Source organism: Neopsephotus bourkii, unplaced genomic scaffold (assembly GCF_033783945.1).
Source record: "Neopsephotus bourkii isolate Nb327-2 ecotype Australia unplaced genomic scaffold, CSIRO-AGI_Nbou_v1 NB_234, whole genome shotgun sequence".
NCBI classification, from domain to species: Eukaryota; Metazoa; Chordata; class Aves; order Psittaciformes; family Psittacidae; genus Neopsephotus; species Neopsephotus bourkii.
Window position 1 is genome coordinate 2,265,902 of NW_026900744.1, and position 10,971 is coordinate 2,276,872.

The window sequence follows — 10,971 nt, forward strand, 5'->3', positions numbered from 1 at the left end:
TAAACCCTGGTTGAAAAGGTTTGTTCTAGCCTTAAGCTGGCCTAAGAAAGAGTGAACATCTGGCCTGTATATGAAAGGCCTATTTAGGCCTTAGGCAGTGTGGAAAACATTAGCTGCTGTCCACGGCATTGAATACTTTGTGTGGCCCCAGGGCTTTGCTAAAGGACAGTGGTATCATTAGGGCACAATCATGTTTATGGAATACGCTGTAGCTGAGATAAGTGAGTCCTCAGACTTCTACTGAAATGCTTATAGCTGAATGAGAAGTATTTTTGTTTCCTCACATTTTTGTTGTAATTCTACCAAAACAGATGTGTTTTTTTTTTGTTTTTTTTTTGTTTTTTTTTAAATTTAATTTACACTTTCTAAATGTTGATATTGGCAAGCAGCATGAGGCCTTATAAAATAGTTTTTCACACTCCTTTTCCATACTGCATTTCAATCTTTTTGCAGGTACCAGTATCCATAGGGCATATGCTTAGCACTCTTAAAAGATTACTTTTAAGGCAACTATATAGAAATGATAACAACACTTCACTGCATGACTTCTGTTACAGGAACTATTTGGAATAGTAATGGTAATCAATAGGAAACAGATACTCCAATCATATTATTCATTGTAATTTATTGTAGCTGGAGGAAAAAATAACAAAAACATAATGTGGTAATCCTATGAAAACTGCTCTGATTCCCAAATGGGAAAGCTTGGAAATTATTATGAGAAGTCTCCCTTTGTTTTTAGTGTTTCAACAGGTGGGGGTTGATGCTTGCAGCACAGTTACTATATTTCATATTTATAACTATAACTATGTTTCAGTACTTCAGAAAGACAGTCCTTTATCAGAGGTGACACCTCTAATACCCCAGAAAAACAACCAACCAAACAAGAACAAAACCCAAAGCAGTGGCAGTGGAATGAAAAGTAAATAGTTGAGTTGGAGACAGACATTAAAGAGAGCTTCAGCTTAAGCTCCAAGTGCATAACCATTGTGGTGGCTGAATAACAAGAGGTGTCTTGTTTAGAAGCACATACACTGCTGTTATGCATCTGAAAGTGCAGTAACTTCTGCTTTACATCTGGACACAGCTGTAATTACCATCCAGGCCTGTGTCTAAGGCTCTCCTTGTTGCCTCTTGTCTTCTTCCTCCTGTAATAGTAGAGATCTACCAGTCTGTCATTGAGGTGAAGCCACTACAAACTGCATAGGATTCTGTTATTTGGGGGTTTCTGCTTTGAAGTGATGTTCTTGGTCTCTTTTGCTCAGAGTCCTAAATCCATCTTGTGTAAGCGCATGATAAGAAGTGCTTTCTATTTGATTTGTCCATTATTCTTTTTCTTCTGAATTTTCTATGTTTAAACATAAATAAGGTCTGTAAGGTTAGGACGCTGTTTCTTTATTAAATAACAGAAGAAAAATGAAGAAAAGCAAGCAGGGAGATGGAGCTACTCAATCAAGATGTGAAGGAGAGTGCATGTCAGGGCCTAGTGGGGCCAGTTTAACCTTCCCCCTCATTTCCCCTCCCTTCCTTCACTAAAGAAGGAAAAAGAAAAAATGATCAGAGAATAAAGAGATGGTAAGGGCTTTCAAAAGAAGGCATCATCCCTTAGCTGCCATTTTCATGCTTGTTTAGGAGTAACTTTGTCAAGAGAGAGGAAACTTTAAGGTAAATACAGGGACACTTGAAAAATATGCTGTCATTGAAGACTGAAACATGATGTGACAACCAGTAGCCTCCTGCCTTAGGAAGAAGCTGAATGTTTCCACTGAGGAGATGCAGTGCCTCAAAAATGAAGTCCTTGTACCTGGAAAACACAGTGTTCACAACTTATTCTCAGAAGAATCACATACATGTGCACAAAACCTTGCCTGGTAAGTGAGAGAAACAGCTCCTGCAGCAGGCTGGAATCTTGCTCATTAGGATGCAATAGTACTGGAAAAAAAGGTCTGTCAGCATGCCAGAAACGTTTCAGAGAGCTGCTCCAGTGGTCAGCTCTTTGCTAACTGGGATAGCGAAGGGATGAATATCCTCTCAGTAAATCCGTGATACTTCTGATGAGGAAATAGTCTGGTTTCTGTGAACTTACCTTATGCTGTTCTTGTAACTGTGGAGCTATTGAAATGCAGAAATGCCTGGCACTGCCAAGGCTGATGAATGATTTACAAGTATCTTTCATTAATTTCCATCTCCCAGCTTGCACTGAAAAATCCTGTCGTCTTCACTGTTTTTCGGGTTGGGAAAATCATCTCCTTGCTCACAAAACCCACACACATATATTTTGAAGAAAATAATAAATAAATCTCAATTCTTCTGTTGTCTATTTCAGGCTGTTAAACTTAGCAAATGCCTGAGACAAAATACAGTTGCATAGTCCAAAACTATGCCTGATGTAACTTGACATGTCTTAATATAAAAAGAATTTGTATTTCACCAGTCTCTCTTTTCCCCATGAAATCTTGTCAATGATTTCCCTTGAAAAACCAAGGTCAGGTTTTTGTTTTGTTCTTTCTTTTTCTTTCTTTCTTTCTTTTCCTTTTTTTTTTGAGAAAGGCTAGTCCTGCTTTGAGGCAAGCTGAAGAAAATACATCATGAAACAGTCTGTGGTTTACATTTTGGTTTCCTGTACAGCTGTATTGGAAGGTCTTGTATTAATTTATTACTGTTGTGCCATAATGCTGTTAAAATATTATGAAAGAGTTGCTTTCTCAGGGAAAGAAATAATCTAACATGCACTTTATTTCAGTGACCAAATTATTACAGGCAACCTCACGGATCATTAAATGGATACTGTCTCATTAAGTAAGCTTTATTGGTTATGATGGCTTTTGATTCCTACTTCTGATCCCTCTCTTTTGCCTTAAGACTGCTGTGAAATATCTTTGATGAAGGAGTTAAAGAAAACTGTATGAAGAAATCTTGAAATAAGGGCAGATACCTGAAATGACAGTGATGGTAATTTTGATGGAAGATAGATTAAAAAGTGCAGGAAACATATATAAAAAGAGGGTGAGGAGAATCATAAAAGTGGGCTACACATATAATCCTAACAGGTGCATGGCTTGTTTAAACTACTAATGCTCTTTGTCCATTCTAGATGCTCCTGATAATTCTCTCTAGTCTTTCTGCCCACTGCCTTGGGTGTATGTTTCCTTCTCCCTCCTCCCCATCTCTGGCTGCTGCTGCTTTCTGTACCCACCATCAAGAAATGTATTCTTGACCATTTTCTTTTCTTGAAATGCTTTCACAGTTCTTATATCTTTAGGTGGCTCCATTACTGATCACCTCCCCACCTAATCTGTACAGCGCTACCATGCAGGAAAGGGTTATTTCAGTGGCATAACTGGGGAGTTCAGAGAGAGAGAGCAAGTGGATCCTCTGATGTACCCAGTCATCTAGCTCACATCGAGGTGTCTTTTGAGAAGGCCATGGAAAAGCCAGGAACCCTTGCTGTGAATTTCAATTCTGCATTTACATTCTGGATCAGGTTTGGGTTCTGGTGGACTTTTACCAAGGTCTCAAGCAACTACTTCTTGGCCAGACTCCCATACCCAGCCTTCCCGATCTTTTTGTTTATTTTTTTCTTAAGTCTTCTCACCTTCTTAGCTTCCATTAGCGATTAATGCTTTGTTTTTCCTGACCTTACTTAGCAACTCTTCTTTAGTTCTTATTCTTTCTTTTTCAATTATTTTACCACTTTTTTTTTATCTGCTTTCTCTCTGGATGATCTTGTCCAGTTGTATAATTTCACCTGTTATTGTTACACAACTGAGATGCAGCTTTATTTTTGTGCTTCTGACTGGTCTGCATCCAATTCCATCTTCTCGCTTCTCTGTGACAATTGCTTCTGGGTATCACGCCATCAGCTTAAACTTAATTGTATGCCTTTCTTTCTCCATCTTCTCCTTGCATGTCATTGTCGACAATGACAATATTGACACCATCATGGTGACTTACAACCTGAGGCAGGTTGTTTTTTTTTAGATTCTGTTTTCTTCTGTGCTGCAATAGACAAGTCTTATAGAGAAACGACATTAACAAATACATAGAACTATATGAAAAGAGGAGCAAGCTGATGTGATGTAGCAGAGAACAGTGCTGTTGTACCACTTCAATTTTAAGAGATTACGCCTGTGGTGACTGTGGTCAAAGAGAGAATTGAAAATGCTTTAAGTATGAGGACTTCAGACAGTTTCATTATTTAATTTAAGACTTTGGGAAAGTGAAGCCAGGTAGTTTGATGTTTCACATAGTGTTCTTCTAAATTAAGCAACATGTAATAATGGAAGAACAGGTCCAAATTTAATTCCAGTAGTTCTTGTCCTTATTAATTCTGAGCATTTCATTAGAAGGGTTAGGGGGTTGTTTTGTTTTAGACTGTGTCTTGATTTTATGAACACAAACTATTTTCGGACTACTTGCTTTCTAAACTGTATTTCTGCATACACCACTTCGACCTCGATGAGCTGGGTGTGTGTTGATAACAAGAGCTGAATTTGTCTTGACATCTTGTTTGGAATATTTCTAATCAAATATTAACATTAGCACTGCCACATGTCTCTGTTATTTCCTTTATCTTTTCACTTAGTCCCACAAGCTTTCTCTAGATAAGAATAACACTAATGCATTACTTAAGAGTTCTTTTTTTTTTTTACTGGAAAGCTTAAATAATATAGAGCCCAGTCTGAGTAGCAGCTACAGATTCCTGCAGAAGCAGTATGCTTAAAACTCTCCCTAAAAAGACAGACCCCATGGAGGCTGCCTTCACTGGCTTACGTATTGCCAGTGTCAGTAATGACAAGGGAAGGACTCAGCAGTGACAAATAACTTTAGCAGATACTGCTAAATCACTGTTTTATTGGGATTACGTGACAAAATTGAAAGTAAAACAGAATGTTTGATGTTGCCACAAATCTTTAATGAATGTTCCGTGTTTTTGTGTTGTGTCAAAGGCAGTCAAATCCAGGCCTTCTTTCCTTACACTAAATAGGAAACCAGAGATGAATCTTGCATTTTAACTGTAGACAAAGAGGAAAAGAAAATAAGGGTTAAATTTGGCTTTCACGTAAAGAGACAGGGCTTGATGTGGCTGAAGTACAGATGGAGGGAGGTGAAGGTAATAAGGCTATATTGCTTAGTACGAGCCTGATGCTGTAGCCAGTGCACATGGTATGTATGCTGTGCAATGCCGAGCTGGCTGGAAAGATAGGTGCCTTTAGTGTTCCCCTTGCCTCCACTGAGAATGTTGTGTGCAAGATATAAGAGCTAAACATTTCTTGTGTCCTTAGGTTCTCCCTTCTTCCTTATTTGAATCAATGTTGTATTTAATTATTTACTGTTCGAATGCCTGCATCTGAAGTGCACAGCCCTGAGTCTGCTTTTTGTAAGACACTACGCTGAAACCACACCGGATCCCATTTTCTCTCTTCCGCAGCAGCAGCGGTCAGATGGTCTGTCTCATCTTGTAGGCTTAACAGCTTCACTGATAAATCTAACTCGATGCTAATGGATGTGCTGTAATACAATATGGAACAGAAGCTAGGACCCTGTGGCCTGCCATGGACCATGTAATTTATGATTGAAATGTCTCAGATATTTATGCTGACAAGAGAAATACTCGACGCTTCCTGCTAATGTGCTGTCCCACTCCTCTGACTAATTCTAGATGCATTTTTGGCCTATTTGCTTCCATCTCTCTCCCATTTTTTGCCGTCTACCCCGTCACTCACAGCTGCCAGGGTTCTTCTTTTGCCTCTGCTGCCCCGTTTAATAGGAAGAGTAAGTGGATGAATGCAAGAGTTTGCCTGGAAATAAAATGGATTCTCCGATCAGTTTTTAACTAGTGTTTAACTAGTGTTTAGCTAGTGTTGGGATCCTTCTGTAAGCGATGATATAGTCTAACTTCACAGGACTGGGCATGGTTCAGAAGTCGCTGAGTGTAATTGTCTGGCCAACATAATGTAGGAGACTGCAGTGAGGAATGGATATAGTCCCTGTACCCCCAAAAGGCTATGAAAACATTGCCTTTTCCTCAGTGTGATCAATTTTATTCTCTGTATCTGGTGGAAATACACAGCTAGAAGCTGTGCATTTCCTCTGCCTTGCATTTTTCCAATTTGCATTAATCATAAACAGCCTCTGTAAAAATATTGATTTGCAATTTCTTTCCAATACGGACTGTAAATACTACTTTTTTTTCTCCCACGTCTGATTGTACAAAAACACCTTCTTGCATTGTTCTAGCAATGCATAGATGGACTGGCTTGAATTGACAAGGCACCAGTTTTCACTAGATTTTTATTTTATTCTTCCAAACAGTGTTCTTAACGTGTCAGCTTAAAAGAACTGAGAACATGACACGATTTTAACCTTTTTAACACGTTCTTCCAAGGACAAAAGAAACCAGGGTATGTCACAATACGTATAGCAAACCAGGCAAGCATTATACAACTATTTGTATATTTGATAGTCTTTTCTGAACTAAATTTTGCCTTTTTTTCCAGACTGAGATAAGGAATACACTGTGTAAAAGCTCGGTTGTGCAGGCACCTTAATCTCCCTTTCTTTTAAGTTGTTTGTTGTTGATAAGTCTGAAATTTTTGCTCCTGGTTTTCTTTTTCATCAATGCTTTCATGGTTTCATAAAGTACAAATCCTCCTTGCAGTTTAACCATCAGCTGTGTACAAAAATCCTTTAATTTTACCCTGCATAGATGCTGAAGTAAAGAGGAAATTACATATTGAAAAATAAAATAGGACAACAGGATTTAAAATTGCATCAGCCTCAATTTGTTTATATGAGCATGAAAGAGAAGAGAAGGGAGACTTATCCTTTGGGACTGTAAATGGCACCTCCTGCTGTGGTATTAAATTCACCATTTGCAACCTCCTGTGCTTCTCTGAGTGTAGAGGGTGGTGCCTGACTTCTTGGCGCCAGAGAGTCAGCAAAGGTGTCTAATAGATGCAGACACAGAGATGAGGGTTGCTTACTTAACCTTGTTCTAGCTCATGTCCCCATCAGGGACAGCCAGCTGATCCCCCCAGCCTGGCTCAGGAGAGAGCAAGGAGGCTCCAGAAGCAGTTTATGGCTTTAATAATTCACATGTCCTCAGTTAATCTCCATTACCAGCAGCCAATTAGTTGGGGAATATTCATACTGTCTTGATACATATTTTCTTATATTCTGATCAGTTTGTGGGAGAGTAATGAGGTCATATAATAGCAGGTGTGACTATTAATCTTTGTTCTTCTTGAAGAAAATAAACATCTTGACAGAAAGGAATACAGAGCAGAAAGTGGGTTTCAGTGTTTTCTGATGCTGTTTTTCATTTCCTTAAAAAGCCTTTAACCCAATACCTAATAGTGAGCTTGATCATGAAGACTCTGATCCCACAAGTATGTGTTAAAGAGGGTTGAAATAGGATTGCTCATGTGAGCAAAGTTATTCACATACATAAATCTTTGCTGGATTGGGGACCTTAATGATTTAGGACAAAGCACCAGTGACAAAAAATGTTTGTTCTGTTGCACCTGCATGATGCAGCAGATACTGTGAGAGCACCATTAGCTACTTAACGTACCAACTAATGACTGGCAGACTTAAGGGAATGTAGCTGAATAGCGGGCAGCCTGGTCCATGAGGGTTAATGATACCAAATGGTTTAGACAGTCTATGGGAATACTGGAGACAGCTTTGCAGTTGAGCAGAGTTTAAATAGCACTGTATCACAAGACCATAGACACAGGAATGACATGATGAGAATTGTTGACTTACCCTTGAATTGATATTAATACAAGGAGAGAAAATAGTATATGAAGGATTTTTTTCACCTCTAAGCACGTAGCCACAGTGAATCTGCATGTGTTCTGGTGGGTTAATAGTGTTATATTTCCACTGTCCATCTAACCCTCCTTTGCATAATTATATTCCTTCTCCTAAATGAGGAGAGAAAACCTATGAAATCTATCACCATGTCACCTACTAGCATGAAACAGAAATCTAGATAAGAGTGGCTGGAAGAAACTGCCTCTGTGAAGACCCACTAAAATAGGGTGAGAGAGTAAAAGAAAAGGAAAAGAAAACAAAAATGATCCAGGAATACATCAAAGATACAGCACAGAAACGTGGCATAGAAAGAAATACTTAAAAAAAATTAAGATCAAATGCCAAGTCTAGTTTTTACCGCAAAGCACCAAGCTGATTTTTCATAAAATAAAAGTCCCTGAATTGAGAAATATGTGTCTCTCTTAGATTGGATTGTGCAGTGAACAGTATCAAGAACTAAGCAATAATAAATCATCAGGCTGTATGTCAGACTGAGCACTACAAGATAAACCCCTGTTGGAATTGTCATGAAGGTGACCTTATGAGTGACTACAGAAATACTAAAAAATAAAATAATAATAAAAGAAAATCAATGCTCTCTTTAAAACTCTGAAGCAAATCTATTCATGCTTTGTCTTTCACTATATTTGCTATTTTAATTTGCTGTTTATTAAATGAAATATTGCTCTATCTAGGGAACACTGCATGATAAAATTATTGAAGATGCTGCTGGTGCAAAGCTATTTGTAGCAAATGAAATCCTGCTGTGTGCAATTCAGAGCATCATATTGAACAGTCCAGATAGCAGCATCTGTGGATAGCTCTTAAGACTTTAGACTTGCCTTAGTTAGCTTGTTTGTTTTTACCCTGTGTTATTGATCTGGACTTCATCATATGTTTGTGTGGGGAATGGCTTTTCAGATGCTGGGAACATATTTAGAGGCAGGTCAAGTGAATTGAAGAGAGGCATAAAATCTGCTGATTCGTAGAAGATGTCAGCACATGACAGAAAGAGACTAAAGAGTGGGAGACCTTAAACTGGTATTGACATTGCGCAAAAATTTGCAGCATGAAAGGGAGGAAGAGTGTTTCTGACTTGTGGACAAAGCTTGCACTATCAGCAGTCCCTTTGTGAGCTTTGACAAATAACATGCTACCCTTGCATGCTCTCTGAGATGTGCAATTGGTGTTAGTTTTTGAACACTGCAGTTAAAACTAGAGGGTAAATAATGCTACAGGTATGGAATCTTTTACTCATTACATATGTCAAACCTATTAAGAAAAAGAAAACCCCCATGCTGCCAGGATAATAGATTATTCAGACTGATTCAATACCCTCTTGACTATAGCAAAAAAGTGTTGAAAAGGAACGAATAAAAGAAAGGAGGGCTATTTTGACTATTTGAGAAGAAGTAGGAATAATGAGAAATACTTCATTCTCTGGTACAGGCCTTTTGTGTGACCTTGGGCAAATCATTTATCTCCCTGTGCCTCAGTCACTCATCTATGATAAACTAGAAGCAGTAGTCACTTTTCCTTTAATAGAGGTTTGGATGCCCAGGATAAATGGACAAACCTGGTTAGTACAGTTATCATGGGACACACTAAAGAGAATGTTTCAGATGCTAAAGCGGCTCCAGTCCACTTAGGAGAGCCTGATCTGGCTCTCTGCACAGCAAATTTGGGTACTGCTGCACTTGTGCCATGCCTTATCTATAAACTGGATAAACTGCATATGGTTTAATTGATCACTGACTGCAGTATTTTAGCATCTCCAGGGTTGCTTAGAGGCTTGATTAATATTTAAAAAGCTCTTTAGGATTTTGAGATGGAAGGCTTTTATTGAAATAGAAGGAACTTATTGCTACCGCTGCTTGAAGGTATTGTTTTCAAGATTTGTTTTGATACAGTCTACAACTAGAATGTCTTATTGGGAGCCTTGTATTATTGCAGGATAGGCTAAAGTCTAAAATCCTTGTACTGTGAAATGTTTTCATTCCTATATTCAATAATAAATGGTTGCATGACAAAAATCTCCTAATCAGGACAAAAAAAATTTTGTAGTCTTAATACAGAAGCTGTTAAGAGTGAGCTGTTCTTGAACAATAGGTACTTAGTACATACAGGCAGGATCTTGAGAGAAGTCTATGCTACGGCAGCCTGTAGTGTGCCACATCTGAGGTAACATCATTGCATTGTCAAGGACTGTTGATTCAACACCTCCTACGGATTCCTCTGTTCACCTATCCAAAATGCCTTATTAAATGGGTATCACAAAGTAGGTTGCATGAATCCTACTGCAGTGTTTCCAGTGGGGCCAAAAGGTAAGGCAGTTGTTTGACAGGTACTGAGGAAATTCAGGTATTTCTTTTATCCTGTGCATTTCTTCTAACAATGAAGTGTTCTCACAGTGAATAAATCACTTAAACAGTGGATTTGTTGGTATAAATCAATGCAACTGAGACTTCGCAGGCTTTACAAATATAGTTAATATATTATGAGATTTTTCTGCCTGAATAGTAAATGGCTGACAATTTTTGCAAGTGAAATGCTCTTTTCTTCAGTCCAGCTGCAGAATAGACATGACTTCTGCAGAACTTCTCCCCCACAAGTGCTTACTGGTCTCATTACTAATAAATACTTTCAGGATGGGGTGTTTTTGTTGTCTCCTAGGTGAGAAGAAAAAAGAAGTGGGTATGTTTCAGCTGACTGAGATAAGTTCTCCTCAAGACCAACTCATTCAGCACTAGACTCACAGAAAAACACTAGAATAGACCAGGTGAGTCAGCTGTCTGTTATTTTCTCCTTTGTTTCTTCCTTCCTTATTCACCCCCTGCCCTGTAGTGTCAACTGAATGAAATCAAACTACTGATTGATTTAGATTAATTGTAGCTAATAACTGAGTCCTATGGTATGGAGATCACCTGAGAAGGGCATTAAGAAGGTTACTGCAACAAAATGGTGCATCAAAAAAGTGCCAGTCTTCTGCAAAAACATCATAGCATCAACTTGGAGAGCGATCTGAGTCTGAAAACTCAGGCATTATTTGTAATATAGTGGCTATCCACATGTTCAGGCTATTGCTAGGGTGATGAACCAATTTCTTCCTGGCTTGTCCACCTGTATTTCTTCCCCATGGAGCCTACAACA